Genomic DNA, 16,875 nt, shown 5'->3' on the forward strand with positions numbered 1-16,875 from the left:
CACTGTCTGTGCGGAGTCTGCACATCCTCCCCGTGTCTGCATGGGTTTCCTCCGGGTGCTCCGGTTTCCTCCCATAGTCCAAAGATGTGCAGGTTAGGTGGATTGGCCATGATAATTTGCCCTTAGTGTCCAAAATTGCCCTTAGTGTTGGGTGGGGTTACTGGGTTATGGGGATAGGGTGGAGGTGTTGACCTTGGGTAGGGTGCTCTTTCCAAGAGCTGGTGCAGACTCGATGGGCCGAATGGCCTCCTTCTGCACTGTAAATTCTATGAAATTGTGTGGCCGCCTCCCGCCCGCCGTCACCGGAAGTCTCGTGCTGCCACTTTTAAGGATCTGTGGACCTGCACGCCCAGATCTCTCCGTGCCTCTATGCTCCTGATGGTTCTGCCATTTATTTTATTGCTCCCATCTGAATTGGATCTACCAAAATGCATCACCTCGCATTTGTCCGGGTTAAATTGCATCTGCCATTTCTCTGCCCAATTTTGCAGCCTATCTATATTCTGTTGTATTCTTTGACAGGTGGGATCAGGTGGGATAGCGGGGATTGGTACTTGGGGGTTGGAGATCCTGCTGCCTTATTCCCACGCTCCCTTTGAGTTAGTTCAGGACAGGAAGGCCCAAGGGCAACTTTTGCACCAGTGGATCACTTGAGATCCTTAAGTGGCAGTGGGTAGTTTTGAAGTCTACAAAGGATGTGTTCCTCCTTGTTGGTTCCTCTGTGCCAAGTGGAGGCACCTGCCAGCAGGAATCGAGGGACCTGAAGCAAGATCACCTTTGCCCATTAAATTGATTCCCCTCTCCACCTTGCCGGGAATTCCCTGTCTGGCCTATGCTAACCCACCTCATTCACCTGTTTCCTGGGCCTCCAGCATCAATCCATCATGTAATACCGGCAGTGGCTACTGCTCTCCATGGTGCTGCCGGTGGCGGAGAGTCTCTGGCCAGCAGCTGTTGAACTGGGGATGTCCGCCCCACCCCAGAGTTTCTCGGGGTAATTTCCCCTCATGCAATGGGAAGCCCAACGGCAGGGCAATTAAACTGAACAAAAGAACAGGCGGGGGTCATATCCTAAACGCAATGTCTTGTTCTATATTTGCATGACGTAACTTTACAAGGAAAGAAGAGGGGTGGGCTTCTCCGTCCAGCGAAAATGATTGGCCGGAGAATCGCGCATGAGCCGCAAACCATGGCCGGTACCAAGCACCAGACAGAATGCCATGCTTCAGTGCCTTGACAGCGGTGTCAATGCATTCTACTCTGCATGTACAGTAAACGCCGTTGGTATATAATTAACGGGCCTGACCCGGTATTCTTTGGGGCCTCCACGGAGCTCCGCCTCCACCAGGAGGAATCACTGGCGGCGAGGTTCACTTGTGGTTTCAAAATCGGGAAAATAGGCGCCATAGGCAGCTGAAGGAGAGAGGAGGTAGGACATGTGACCAGAGGCGTGAACATGGGCTGCCCGTCCTGCCACTGACATGACAGGCTTGGGGTGCGGGGCAGGGGGGGTGTTGCCAGGGCCAGGGGGCGTAACGGGGGTGTGACCAAGAGATGGGCCATGGCATCAGGGTGACCCCAGGGACCAGGGTAGTGTTCAGGCATGGGTCACCATTGCCGCAGCCTGCAAGGTAGCCATCTTGCTGCGCACCCCACTGACCACCCACCATAACCCGTGGTTGCACAGAGTGACACTGACTATATGGATGTACGCATTGTGGCCATTCCCACTTAAGAAGAAAATGCAGGATAACCCCGTCATTGAAGAATATTACTTAGACATGGAAGATATATTTAGGTTAGATGATTATTGCATTAGTAACACGATTGAAAAAATAAATAGTACTCCATTAAAGATAGATGGAACTAATAAATTGTTGGATTTGCATACCGCTGTGACATCGGGTAGCAATAATCTGACAGATGGTGATGCTGATACCATTGAAGATGAATGGACAGTTTCAGTGATGCTTAATGCTACATTAATCAACTGCAAGCTTGTCACCAGAACAAGTGACAATTTCCTCAGCCTCTCCGATTTGAACCGCCTGAGAGTTCCACCGACAGTTTTTGATCGAACGAAACGACTGATCGCCTACAGTGGGAATGCAATTGAAATTCTAGGGGTATGTGGCCTGGAAGCATGAGTGCACATCGAAGTCACATTGTGCAATTCGCCATTGTGGACGCAGGGCGAGAGTCCATATTGGGAGCAAAAGCGTGCGAAGCCCTGAACCTCGTTAAGCGACTGTACGTTCCATTCAGCGTGAAGACAGAGGATCATTGTAACTGGCCACGAGATATAATACCGCAGTCATCTGATGACAACAGTGAAGAAACAGATGATGAGCAAGAAGAAGAAGACTATGAACATCTATCTAGCTTATTTGCCAGTGGTGACGACGTGATCACAAGTAGCATACAAGCTGAGCAGGACAACTGCGAGACTGACATTTCTCAGCTGGACTGTATAGAGGCTGACAATGAAAGTGAAACAGTGAACAGATCAATTGAGAGCACGTCACTTGTGAACAGCCAACAAGAAAATGAAGACATCTTGCAAAAGTTGACTCCATTTGAGAAGCACGAAGAGCTCAAAGAGACGTCAGATAATCCAAAGGGAACTGATATTAAAAAGCTCAAAGAGACATTGGGGCGAAATTCTCCCCCAACGGCGCGATGTCCGCCGACTGGCGCCCAAAACGGCGCCAATCAGATGGGCATCGCGCCGCCCCAAAGGTGCGGAATGCTCCGCATCTTTGGGGGCCGATCCCCAACATTGAGGGGCTAGGCCGACGCCGGAGGGATTTCCGCCCCACCAGCTGGCGGAAACGGCTTTTGTTGCCCCGCCAGCTGGCGCGGAAATGACATATCGGGGCGGCGCATGCGCGGGAGCGTCAGCGGCCGCTGACAGTTTCCCGGCATGCGCAGTGGAGGGAGTCTCTTCCGCCTCCGCCATGGTGGAGACCGTGACGGAGGCAGAAGGGAAAGAGTGCCCCCGCGGCACAGGCCCGCCCGCGGATCGGTGGGCCCCGATCGCGGGCCAGGCCACCGTGGGGGCACCCCCGGGGCCAGATCGCCCCGCGCCCCCCCCCAGGATCCCGGAGCCCGCCCATGCCGCCTTGTCCCGCCGGTAAGAAAGGTACTTTAATTTACGCCGGCGGGACAGGCAATTTATCGGCGGGACTTCGGGCCATACGGGCCGGAGAATCGAGCGGGGGGGCCCGCCAACCGGCGCGGCCCGATTCCCGCCCCCGCCGAATATCTGGTACCGGAGACTTCGGCAACCGGCAGGGGCGGGATTCACGGCAGCCCCCGGCGATTCTCCAACCCGGCGGGGGGTCGGAGAATGACGCCCCAGTGTTAGTGAGTGTAGTTTAATAATATAGTTGTTTACCATAGGAATAAGTGTCGAACTCTAAATCAAGTAATAATAATAATCTTTATTGTCACAAGTAAGCTCACATTAACACTGCAATGAAGTTGCTGTGAAAAGCCCCTAGTCAACACATCCCGGCGCCTGTTCGGGTACACTGAGGGAGAATTCAGAACTCGGGACTTTGTGGGAGGAAACCGGAACACCCGGAGGAAACCCACACAGACACAGGGAGAATGTGCAGACTCTGCACAGACAGTCGCCCAAGCTGGGAATCGAACCTGAGACCCTGGAGCTGTGAAGCAACAGTTGTTGCTAACTTTTGGTTGGTTCAATTGGCTCTGTTTTATAACCTTTGCTCTGGAGTCGCCAGGTATCTTTATGATACCGCCACGAGGTTCAAGTTCAAGTAATGATCAATAACTCAACACACCAATTAGTAAGATTCAAATCAATACACATTTATTATACACAGTAAATCGCTACTCATGCATAAACTCTACTTTCTAGGCTATTTCTATAACTAACAGGCCTATAATTAGCTTTGGACTGGCCCACCAGGTCAGGGAACAAATGGCCTTTCGTTCGGGTTCTGAAACTGCAGGATTCAAAAGCTGGTATGGACAGGTAGCTAGGAGCGCCTATCTCGTAGCGAGCGTTGACTTGAGACTTACTTCTTTGGAGGCAGCTGGACAGGTCACTGTCAAGGGTTGCTTTGTGTTGCTGAGTGATCCTGTCAAGGACGATTTCAACTTGGGGGGCATGCGCGGGAGTGTCAGCGGCCGCTGACAGTTTCCTGCGCATGCGCAGTGGGGAGAGTCTCTTCCGCCTCCACCATGGTAGAGACCGTTGCGGAGGCGGAAGGGAAAGAGTGCCCCCACGGCACAGGCCCGCCCGCGGATCGGTGGGCCCCGATCGCGGGCCAGGCCACCGTGGGGGCTCCCCCCGGGGTCAGATCGCCCCGCGCCCCCCCCTCAGGACCCCGGAGCCCGCCCACGCCGCCTTGTCCCGCCGGTAAATACCTACTTTAATTTACGCCGGCGGGACAGGCAATTTCTCGGCGGGACTTCGGCCCATCCGGGCCGGAGAATCGAACGGGGGGGCCCGCCAACCGGCGCGGCCCGATTCCCGCCCCCGCCCAATCTCCGGTACCGGAGACTTCGGCAACCGGCGGGGGCGGGATTCACGCCGGCCAACGACCATTCTGCGACCCGCTGGAAGGTCGGAGAATGACGCCCCATATATTCCAAAGGGAACTTATAGCAGAATGTTCAAAGATGAATCAGTTAAGCCAAAAGGAACTGATCTTGAGAACAGAAAGACTAGCTACAGCATAACAGAATTTACACAAAGGTACAACCTAGAAACAAAAGAACAACTAGCCAAAGCATTGCAATTCAATGGAAACAAAGTGTTTGAATTTGTAGTCACACATGACAAACCATGCAGCATGGAAAGCAATGCAGATAGCAAACGAGCAAGGCACTGCAGGACATTATTTAGAAAAAAGCATCATTCCAACAAATTGGACGAGTTGCTATTTGCTCAAAGCAAAGCATTGTTTTGGGTAAAGGAGACAAGAAATCGACACCACAAGCGCAGATTAAACGACCACATCAGGCAACAAAGGTGGTTCAACCAGTCGAAAAGCTGATCGATTGAACTGATGACTTGATGGTAACGTACCACACTACCACAGTGAATATGATAATAATAATAATAATCCCTTATTGTCACAAGTAGACTTCAATGAAGTTACTGTGAAAAGCCCCTAGTCACCATTGAGTACAGGCATACTTCATGAACTGTTAAATGTTAATAACTGCATTGTTAACCTATAATTGTTGACATGCAGCGCAATAACTTACATAAGAAATGTGTAGACATTCAACCTTGTATGAAAAAAAATGGATCATTTATTTTTCCAAAGAAAGTGGAAGGTGACATTATATTGTCACGGGCAGCACGGTAGCATTGTGGATAGCACAATTACTTCACAGCTCCAGGGTCCCAGGTTCAATTCCGGCTTGGGTCACTGTCTGTGCGGAGTCTGCACATCCTCCCCGTGTGTGCGTGGGTTTCCTCCGGGTACTCCGGTTTCCCCCCACAGTCGAAAGATGTGCAGGTTAGGTGGATTGGCCGTGATAAATTGCCCTTAGTGTCCAAAATTACCCTTAGCGTTGGGTGGGGTTACTGGGTTATGGGGATAGGGTGGAGGTGTGGTCCTTGGGTGGGGTGCTCTTTCCAGGAGCCGGTGCAGACTCGATGGGCCGAATGGCCTCTTTCTGCACTGTAAATTCCATGTAAATTCTATGTAAATGTACAGCATGCGAAGAGTTAATATTATGTTAAAACTAGCCATGAGAGAAAGCTAAGGGATAGTACTATAAATTGCACTGACTCTTAGATTTCTGGGAGAGTGAGCTGGAGAGGGTCGATTAGAGTTAGAGGAGACTGGAGTAGAGTGCATTGTAGAGCTAATGAAGATAGAATATAGTTATAGTTAGAATATAGAGATATGTTAGTGAGTGTAGTTTAATAAAATGTTTGTTTACCATAGGAATAAGTGTCGAACTCTAAATCAAGTAGTGTAAATAAAATTAGTTTTGTTCATGAAAAGAACTTCAAATGTCTTTGTGATCACTATGCTTTCCATCCTGAAGTCAACCTCACAAAGATCACCACAGCTATGACACGCAAAATGCATGTTTGCCTCCTCAGGTGCACATTAAATGAGTTTTCGTAGCTTAAAAAACTCTTGAAATTTTAAAAGATGTGAGAACATATATTGAATATGTATGGGAATGAAATAATCTATTCAATGGCTAAATTGAGTTCCATTGTTTCTGAGTGGTCTTCTTGGAGTGTTAACTGTGTAGAGTTTCCAATACCACCTCCCACTGTCTTTTAGACATTAAGATTTTCTGTGCATCGCCACTTCCCATGACATTAAGAGAAGATGTTTTACTGCACTGTCAAGTTTAATTCTCTCTGGTAAAAAGCGAGCTAATGTGTTTGCGTAAAATCCTTTTGTGTGCTATTTCAATTGAACCATTAAAAGGTTTATTATAAATAGGTTAATGACTGCACTAAAATAATACTCAAAAGAAATTTACACAATATCATTAACCAGCGCACTGCCAGAGACAATTAAACTTTCATTGCTTTTAAAAAAGAATTGCACTGAGACAAAGCATTAACAGGTCTTTATTTGTCAGTTTAACATTGCATTGTTGCAACTGGAGAGAACATTATACTGCTTCATAGTTTTCACAATATTTTATTATGTTTGCTGCAACAATACAAAATACCTAATCCCTTTCTTGTCCAAAGTCCTTGAACAAGTCATTGCCTCCAAATACCTTGCCGATCTTTCCCAAAACTCCATGCTTGCAACCAACTTCCAGCTCCTGCCACAATATCGAAACAGCTCTTATTAAAGTCCCAAATGACATCCTATGTGACTGTGACAAATGTAAACTTTTCCTCCTAGTCCTCCTTCAGCAGCCTGCAGCCTTTGACACGATTGGCTACGCCAACCTCCTCTCCTGTCTTCTGGCTGGGTGTAACTTCTCTTGCCTGATTCCATTCTTGTCAATTTGGGCAGCACGAGGGCAGCACAGTAGCACAGTGGTTATCACAATTGCTTCACAGTTCCAGGGTCCCGGGTTCGACTCCTGGCTTGGGTCACTGTTTGTGCGGAGTCTGCACGTTCTACCGGTGTGCGTGGGTTTCCTCCGGGTACTCCGGTTTCCTCCCACAGTCCAAAGATGTGCAGGTTAGGTGGATTGGTCATGCTAAATTTTCCTTAGTGTCCAAAATTGCCCTTAGTGTTGGGTGGGGTTACTGGGTTATAGGGATAGGGTGGAGATGTGGGCTTGGGTAGGGTGCTCTTTCCAAGAGCCGGTGCAGACTTGATGGGCCGAATGACCTCCTTCTGCACTGTAAATTCTATGATTCTATGATAATTGTAATCCAGAGATTCACCTGCAATAGCTCTCTTCCCACTGTTACCTCTGGTGTTCCACAGGATTTATCCGTGACCGGCCCCTTCTGATTTCTCGTCTGCATGCTACCCTTCGACTACATCACCTGAAAGCACGCCAGGCTCTTCAGGTATGCTGATAACAACCAATGCTACCTCACCATCATCTCTGTTGAACCCCCCCCCTCTCTCTCCCCCCCCCCCCAGCTTCTCTGCTGCTGTCAGATGACTTGCCTGACATCCAGAACTGACTGAGAAAACATTTGCTTCCAACTGACAGCCATTTACCTCTGTCCCCACCACAAATTCCATTCTCTAACCATCAACTCCATCTCTGCCCCTGGCAGCTGCCTAAGGCTGAACCAGACTGTTTTCAACGTTGGTGTTATGTTTGATCCCAAACTGAGCTTTTGCCAACATATCTTTGGCATCACTATGATCACCTCTTCCTACATCTACAAAATCACCAAATTTTGCACTTAATTTTAATTTGTTCATGGGACGTGGGTGTCGCAGGCTGTATCAGTATTTATTGCCCATCCCTAATTGTCCTTGAGGGGCAGTTAAGAGTCAACCACATTCCTGTAGGTCAGGAGTCATATGTAGGCCAGACCAGGTAATGACGGCAGATTTCCTCCCCTAAAGGACATTAGTGACATTAGTGAACCAGATGGGTCTTTACGACAATTGATAATGGGTTCATGGTCACCGTTAGACTTTTAATTCCAGAGTTTTATTGAATTCAAGCTTCACCTCCTGCAGTGGTGGGATTTGAACCTCGGTCTCCAGAGCATTACTCTGGGTCTAGTGACATTACTAGTCCAGTGACAATACCACTATGCCACCGCGTCCCCTAACGTCAACTCACCTGTTGCTGAAACCTAATTATGCATAACTCTGTCTGCCAAGAGACATTAATATGCCAAAGCATTCCTGGTCTTCCCTCATCCAACCTCCATAAACCTAAACTACTTAAAAATGTTGCTCCTCATTGTACCAAACCCCGTTAACCTATCACCTCTGTTCTCCTTGGCCTACATTGGCAATGCCTGCTTTTAAAATTCTCACCCTTGTTTTCAAGTCCCTCCATGGCCTTGCCCCATATCTCTGCACCCTTCAGCCCTGCTATTCTCTGAGATCTCTGCACTTACCTAATTCTGGTGTCTTGAGCACCCTCCATTTTATAATTGCTCCCTCATTAGCAGCTGCTTAGGCCCAAACTCTGGGATTTTCCCTTCCTAAACCTCTTCATCGTTCATCTCACCTTTAAGAGGACCCTTCATCTGCTTTAATATCCCTTTATACAGCTTACTGTCAATTTGTGTTTGATAACCCTCCTGTGACGCACCTTAGGACATTTTACACTGTACGAAGCACATCATAAATTTAAGCTGTTATTTCTAAATTAAAATCTTATCGTGTTTATCTTTTGGACTCTATGAAAAGTCCAATTTATAATATGAGTTTTGCTATCAGCAGCTTTATATGTTTTTGAGGAATATACCGTTTCCAAAGGCTGGTGTATCAGTATTGCAGCAATGTTGAATAGCAGCAGGGATTCACTGGAATGGAGGCAGCTCTCTTTGCTCTCCATCTCCGCCATGTGACCATGTAATGAACTGCTGCAAATTCCCAGCTGGAATGGAAATAAAAGAAGCATGTAATTGTGAACGTAAGAGTTGTTCATGCATTATGCAGGTGATAACTCTTGTTTTTGAAGCTGTTGTTCATACCCAAGACAAGCACTAGTTTTGCAGCCAACATTGTATCATGCTATAAAACACCAGCTATATTGTAAAGCGGAATGAATCCAAATCCAGATCAATATCTGAAGTTTGCCTCTGTAATCTATAAGAATTTGGGGGGGCGAAGAAGGGTCAGTTTTAAAGATCAATGGTGACCGGTATTTTGTTGTTTGAATGCATTGGGTCTTGTTATTACTTACTGAGCATCTCAATTTCATAAAATGTATCTATTTTTGTAGTTCACTGTCGCGTTTCTCGATGGTGTCAACATGGCCTCAGGATCAGCAATTCTCGCCCCTACAAGGGGCCAGCATGGCACTTGAGCGGCCCACGCTGCTCCAGCTGCTGATCCCGGTGTCAACTGAGCGCCGCGGGGTCCGCGCATGCGCAGTGGCTCCCTTCTCCGCGCCGGCCCCGACGCAACATGGCGTAGGGCTAAAGGGGCTGGTGCGGAAGAAAGGAGGCCCCCAGCCCGAGAGGCCGGCCTGGCACACGAAGGCCCCCCCCCAGGTCGATCCACCCCCCCCCCCCCCCACAGGCCGCCCCCGGACCCTTCCACGTCGAGGTCCCGCCGGCTGAGAGCAGGTGTGAACGGCGCTGACGGGACTCGGGTCTTTTGCGACGGCCGCTCGGCCCATCCCGGGCCGCTCGGCCCATCCCGGGCCGAGAGTCGGCGGGAGGGCCGTGTAGAGCGGGCCCCGACCAGTGCTGCGCCGACCACGCCGGCGCCAATGGTGCCGATTCTCCGCTTTGGGGCGGCGTGGCGCGATTCGCGCAGGTCGCGGGGATTCTCTGGCCCAGCCCCGGGCTGAGAGAATCCCGCCCAGCATGTGGGTGAGAAACGTGTCAGGCAGATTAGATTCGGCATTGAGTCAATCACAAAGTTCCCAACCAAACACAAAAGTAGATACAAAGGGCACCATTTTCCAGCTCTTCCCACGTCAGGATCTTCCAGTCTCGCCCAAGGTGACATCTCCCCAACTCCCACCCCCACGGTAGTTACCCCAGCAGAGGAATGGGCGAGCCACTCAAAACACTGTGGACATCGGCAGGACTGAAAGATCTCACCAGCAGCCAATAGCGAGAAACCTCTGCCGCTGGAAAAAATGCTGTGGTGAAGGGCGGGGGGGCTGGAAATTCCCACTCACCCAAAGTCACCAAGCTACGAGTGTTGCATAAATGTTGAATGCGTGTCCACAGACTCACCCACTCACACAACATCCAAATCTCCAACTCAATTTTTCAAGGGGTCTGGCTTCCAATCTCTGCCATGCTGTAAAGTTAATATTGTGCATACATATACCAATAGTCTTGTGGCACAGTGGATCGTGCCCCTGTCTCTGAGCCGGAAGCTCCGGATTCGAGTCCCACCTGGCGTTCACAGTGGAGCCAAACAGGTTGAGTGTCAACCTGTAAATCCTTCCAAACATGTCAATCGGCAGGTGGTAAGAGTGGGAGAGACTCCTGGGCAGCCACATTTGATGTGGAGTGGCGCCCCTCAAGCTATAAGCCTCTGGTGACAAGCTAGTGACCTGTTCCAGGAATTATTAGCTATGGAAGCAAATGAAAGTCTGCCTTAGTCCAACACTCGGTGCGGCAATCAAATTGAATTGGAATGTACTAATGGACACACAAGTAAGTTTTTTTTTAAGGACAGCTTCATTGAATTCCGGTTTGAATTTAGCAAGGTTCATATCTTTCAGAATAAATGTAGATCAGCATGAGCCACACCCATTTATATTTCTACATTTGATTCAGCGCTCATTCCAGTTCTTGCACTCAGCTACACAGAGACTGATGTTGAGCACAGTTCATGGATATAGCTAGGATATTATGGGGCACATCCAGTTATCTAGAAGCTTTGAGTGTGTTCCGCGTTTTGTGCTTCAAAAGTGTCAGTTTAGATTTGTTGATGGCACTCTCACCTCTGGTTCAGAAGGCTGTGGCTCAACCCCATTCCTGAACTTGAGCACATAATCTGGACTGACACTTTAGAATCATTTTATATTTTCAGAATTGCTGGCTTTGAGCTGTGTAACTGAACCACCTGCTAATTCAAATGAGCATAGATGGTCCCATGGCATCATCTGAAGAAACATAGGCATTTCTCCCAGGTGCCCAAGCCAATATTACCCCTTGATCAATTCAGATTAGCTGATCAATCATTTGATATGTGGGACCTCACTATGTGCACAGCTTGGCTGCCACATTTTCTTGCTCTGACTGCACTTCAACAGTAATGCATTGGCTGTAAAGTGCTGTTTAAAGAGCAAAGAACCATTAGGAAACAAAAGGTCATGATTCAGCCCCGGTTGAGTCCATCCTGGCTCTCTGTGGAGCAATCGAGTCAATCCCATTCCCATTCTTCTCCCTCCTTGTAGCCCTGAAGTGTATTTCGCCCAAGCGCCCTTCCAATTTCCTTTTGAAATCTTTGGGCGGAATTTTCCGATATTTCTTCAGAGTGACAAGTTTTGTTGAGAAAACTGGCATGTAGCTGCACGGCTGAGTTTTCTCTCCGGATTCCCTGTCACTCTGTGCACATAGAATCTGGAAGTCGTGGTTTCTGGTGTCACTCTGGCGGGGCCTGATCGAGATGGCAATGCTGACTCCACAGAAGTCGGTACACGATCTTTGAAGGGTGCCTTGATCTGCATCTGAAACAATTACCCCCCCCCCCCCCACCTCCCCGTGCACAAAGGGGACCTCTCACAAGCATCGGGGTGACGTCTCACAACGATCGGGGCACCCGCCACTACACAGGCATCATGGCTCCCCTCTTCCCCAAACACACAGGCATCTGGTTGATCCCCCCACCCCCACCAGCAAGTCATCCCTCCCCACCCCCCACCCCCCCAACTACACCTGCATGGGCTGCTCTCCCTGCAACATGCATTGGGGTGACCCCCCCCCCATCCACACATAAAAGGAAGCACCCCCCAACCCTCACGGCGCTCCCTTGACGGTCTGCCCCTGGCACTGCCACCCTGGCAGTAACAGGTTGGCATTGCCCTGTGCCAGGGCACTGCCAGTGAACTGCCCAGACATGTCCCTCTCCCCCTGGGATTATACTCACCTCTGCACCCCTCGCAGGTTCCCCTTGACTGTTTCAAGTTTTAAAAAAACCTGGTGTGAACCTTGCCAACCTGATGTCACATTGGCGAGGCATGAATATTTTCTGGAGGGGGAGCATATTGCAGGGAAGCGCTTTTATTATATAGCCTCCTTGAATCCGATGCAGCTGGACTACTCAGAGGCCTGTGGGAATGCTTTTGATGCAGGCCCCATGCAGCTTCGGGTCATCGTAGGTAACTTAAATTAATTCCTTTCTTCATGATTTTTGGAACATGAAGCATTTTTCTGATGTATAAAATTCTCATTACTGTCAACAGTGAGCAGTTAAGAAGTGACTGTAAATCCCCATGAGTTTACTGATAAACCTTGGCAGGGCTGTAGCAGAGGCATGGTTTCAAACTGACCATGGCTGAGGCCTGAAGATTCAAGGATACCTGACATTTTGAAAGGACATAAAGCAAGAGAAAGGAGGTGGGGTGGCTCTGTTTATAAAGGATGAGATCAGTACTGGGGTGAGAAATGATCTTGGTTCAGAGGATCAAAATGTAGAATTAGTTTATGCGTGGATAAGAAAGAGCAAATAAAATAAGTCACTGGTGGGAGTGGTTATATGCGCCTTGACACTAGTTATGAAAATGAAAATGAAAATCACTTATTGTCACAAGTAGGCTTTGAATGAAGTTACTGTGAAAATCCCCTAGTCGCCACATTCCGGCGCCTGTTCAGGGAGGCTGGTACGGGAATTGAACCGTGCCACTGGCCTGCCTTGGTCTGCTTTAAAAGCCAGCGATTTAGCTCAGTGTGCTAAACCAGCCCCTTTCACTTTATGGCTGTTGTACCGTCAATAAGATGCAAGGCAGGTTGGGGTAACGTCAATTAAAGGCTTTATTAAGCAGAACTTGATCCCCAGCAGCTTGGTTACAGAATGCAGCTGCTGAGGGAAATGGAGGGAAATGCCTGGTTCTTATACCGGCATTTCTGGGTGGAGTCCAGCAGGCGGCAGATCCTATCAGGACCCAGCATCCCTCCACCAATAGCCTGTCGGCACATGGTGTACCGTATTACCCCGAATACATACCACCACATTCACCCCTTGTTGAAAAAGAACCCGGCGGGATGGTGGTTCGCATGGTGGTAGGAGTTTACAGAGTCGGTACTGTGCCGTAACTTTGAACAAGAAACAAAATTGTCGCTTTAACTGGGCCAATGGAGATTGAGGAAGGGCTATGGGCCGACGCCCTGGGTAGGGTTAATACCTCTTCCTCGTGTGCCAGGCTCAGTCTGATACAATTTAAGGTGGTTCACCGAGCGCATTTGACGAGGGCGAGGCTGAGTAGATTCTTTGGGGTAGAGGATAGATGTGAAAGATGTTCAGGGAGCCTGGTGACCATGTCCATATGTTTTGGTCATGCCCGGCATTGGAGGGGTTCTGGAGAGGAGTGGCGGGAGTAATATCCCAGGTGGTGAAAGTCCGGGTCAAGCCAAGCTGGGGGCTAGCAATATTTGGAGCAGTGGATGAGCCGGGAGTGCAGGAGGCGAAAGAGGCCGGAATTCTGGCCTTTGTGTCCCTAGTAGCCCGGTGAAGGGTCTTGCTATTGTGGAAGGAGGCGAAGCCCCCTAGCCTGGAGGCCTGGATTAATGACATGGCGGGGTTCATAAAATTGGAGAGAATTAAGTTTGCTTTGAGAGGGTCTGCACAGGGGTTTTACAGGCGGTGGCAACCGTTCCTAGATTATCTCGCGGAGCGTTAGAAGAAGGTCGATCAGCAGCAGCAGCAACCCGGGGGGGACGGGGGGGGGGACGAGAGACTGTCTGAGGGGATGGATGAGCGGGAAATAGCATGGAGGGTGGGGGGAAACGGTACGCACGGCCAAGAGCCATTGTATAAAGCTATGTAAATATACCATCTTGCCTTGTATATATCTTGCTCAGGGAGAATTTGCGTTATTTTGTTAGGGGGGGGGGGGGTTATTGTTTGTAAGGGGAAAAAATTGTGTTGTTAAAATACCTTAATAAAAATATATTTTTTAAAAAACTGGGCCAATGGGCCAAACAGGGTCGGCATGATGCCATAACTATAACAAGACACAATAACTGAAAACGTTGAGAATTAAAGTGATTCGATGAGCTGGATGGGTGCCCTGGGCATCCTTTCCGATCGTCTCGGGCGTGGTGGTGATGGCGCTGGCTCGAGTCCCGTCGACTCTGGGAGCGTAGCTCTGTCCCCTGTGTCCTTACTCCTGGGCGGGTCTGGGAGGAGAACCAAACCCCCGGGGAAGGGGGTGGCTGCGGGATGAGCCGGCGGGAGTGAGGAGGTGGTGATTGGCGTTGGGGGGGTGTGGTTAGCTCCGGCGGGCGCCAGGTCTCGCAGGGAGACCGTGTCCTGTCGGCCATCGGGGTACTCCACATAGGCGTATTGCGGTTCGCGTGAAGGAGATGCACCCGTTCTACCAATGGATCTGACTTGTGCGCTCGCACATGTTTCCGGAGCAGGATGCGTCCCGGAGCTGCTAGCCAGGTCGGAAGTGGCGTTCCAGAGGAGAACTTCCTAGGAAAGAGAAGGAGGCGCTCGTGAGGCATTTGGTTTGTGGTGGTGCACAGCAGGGACCGGATAGAGTGAAGGGCATCCGGGAGGACTTCCTGCCAGCGGGAAATTGGGAGACTCCTAGACCGGAGGGCCAGCAGGACGGCCTTCCAGACCGTTCCATTCTCCCTTTCTACCTACCCGTTCCCCCGGGGGTTGTAACTGGTCGTCCTGCTCGAGGCTATGCCCTTGCTGAGCAGGAACTGACGCAGTTCGTCACTCATAAAGGAGGACCCCCTGTCGCTATGGATATAGTCGGGGAAACCGAACAGTGTAAAAATGGTACCGAGGGCTTTAATGACCGTGGACGCTGTCATGTCGGGGCAGGGGATGGCGAAAGGGAAACAGGAGTATTCGTCAACGACGTTCAGGAAGTACGCGTTGCGATCGGTGGAGGGGAGGGGGCCTTTGAAATCCAAACTGAGGCATTCAAAGGGTCGAGAGGCCTTAATCAGATGCGCTCTATCTGGCCTGAAAAAGTGCGGTTTGCACTCAGCACAGATCTGGCAGTTCCTGGTGACTGTTCGGACGTCCTCGACGAGTAAGGGAGGTTGTGGGCCTTGAGGAAGTGGTGAAAACGAGTGACCCCCGGGTGGCAGAGGTCCTCGTGGAGGGCTTGTAGACGGTCCACTTGTACGTTGGCACATGTGCCGCGAGATAGGGCATCGTATGGCTCGTTCAGCTTTCCGGGACGGTACAAGATCTCATTATTGAAGGTGGAGAGTTCGATCCTCCACCGCAAGATCTTGTCGTTCTTGATCTTGCCCCGCTGTGCATTATTGCACATGAAGGCAACCGACCCTTGGTCAGTGAGGAGAGTGAATCTCCTACCGGCCAGGTAATGCCTCCAGTGTCGCACAGCTTCCACTATTGCTTGTGCCTCCTTTTCCACTGAGGAGTGGCGGATTTCTGAAGCGTGGAGGGTTCAAAGAACAAAGAGCAAAGAAATGTACAGCACAGGAACAGGCCCTTCGGCCCTCCAAGCCCGTGCCGACCATACTGCCCGACTAAACTACAATCTTCTACACTTCCTGGGTCCGTATCCTTCTATTCCCATCCTATTCATATATTTGTCAAGATGCCCCTTAAATGTCCCTATCGTCCCTGCCTCCACTACCTCCTCCGGTAGTGAGTTCCAGGCACCCACTACCCTCTGCGTAAAAAACTTGCCTCGAGAAGTTCAGGAGAAGAATGCCACGGGTCTGCCTGCTTGGTTGAGGGTGGCCGCCAGAGCTACATCTGATGCGTCGCTCTCGACCTGGAAGGGGAGGGACTCGTCGATGGCGCGCATCGTGGCCTTTGCGATATCCGCTTTGATGCGGCTAAAGGCCTGGCATGCCTCTGTCGACAGGGGAAAATTAGTGGACTGGATTAGTGCACGGGCCCTGTCAGCGTATTGTGGAACCCACTGGGCGTAATAAGAAAAGAAGCCCAGGCAGCGTTTCAGGGCTTTGGCACAGTTGGGGAGAGGGAACTCCATGAGGGGGCGCATGCGTTCAGGGTCGGGGCCTATCACTCCATTACGCACTATGTAGCCCAGGATGGCTAGACGGTCGGTGCGGAACACGCATTTTTCCTTGTTGTAAGTGAGGTTCAGGGCGTTAGCGGTCTGGAGGAATTTTTGGAGGTTGGCGTCGTGGCCACAGATGGTGACATTGTCGAGGTACGGGAACGTGGCCCGCAAACCGTGCTGGTCAACCATTCGGTCCATCTCTCGTTGGAAGACCGAGACTCCGTTCGTGACGCCGAATGGAACCCTTAAAAAGTGGTATAGCCGCCCGTCTGCTTCGAAGGCAGTATAATTGCGATCACCGGGGCGGATGGGGAGCTGGTGGTAGGCGGACATGAGGTCAACGGTGGAAAAAACCTTGTACTGTGCAATCCGATTAACCATGTCGGATATGCGGGGGAGATGGTACGCATCTAGCTGAGTGTACCTATTGATGGTCTGACTATAGTCCATCCTCTGTTTCTCCCCGGTCTTAACGACTACCACCTGGGCTCCCCAGGGACTGTTGCTAGCCTGGATGATGCCTTCCTTCAGCAGCCTCTGGACTTCGGACCGGATAAATGCTCGGTCCTGGGCGCTGTACCGTCTGCTCCTTGTGGCGAC

This window comes from Scyliorhinus torazame, chromosome 18 (assembly GCF_047496885.1).
Source record: "Scyliorhinus torazame isolate Kashiwa2021f chromosome 18, sScyTor2.1, whole genome shotgun sequence".
In the NCBI taxonomy this organism is placed as follows: domain Eukaryota; kingdom Metazoa; phylum Chordata; class Chondrichthyes; order Carcharhiniformes; family Scyliorhinidae; genus Scyliorhinus; species Scyliorhinus torazame.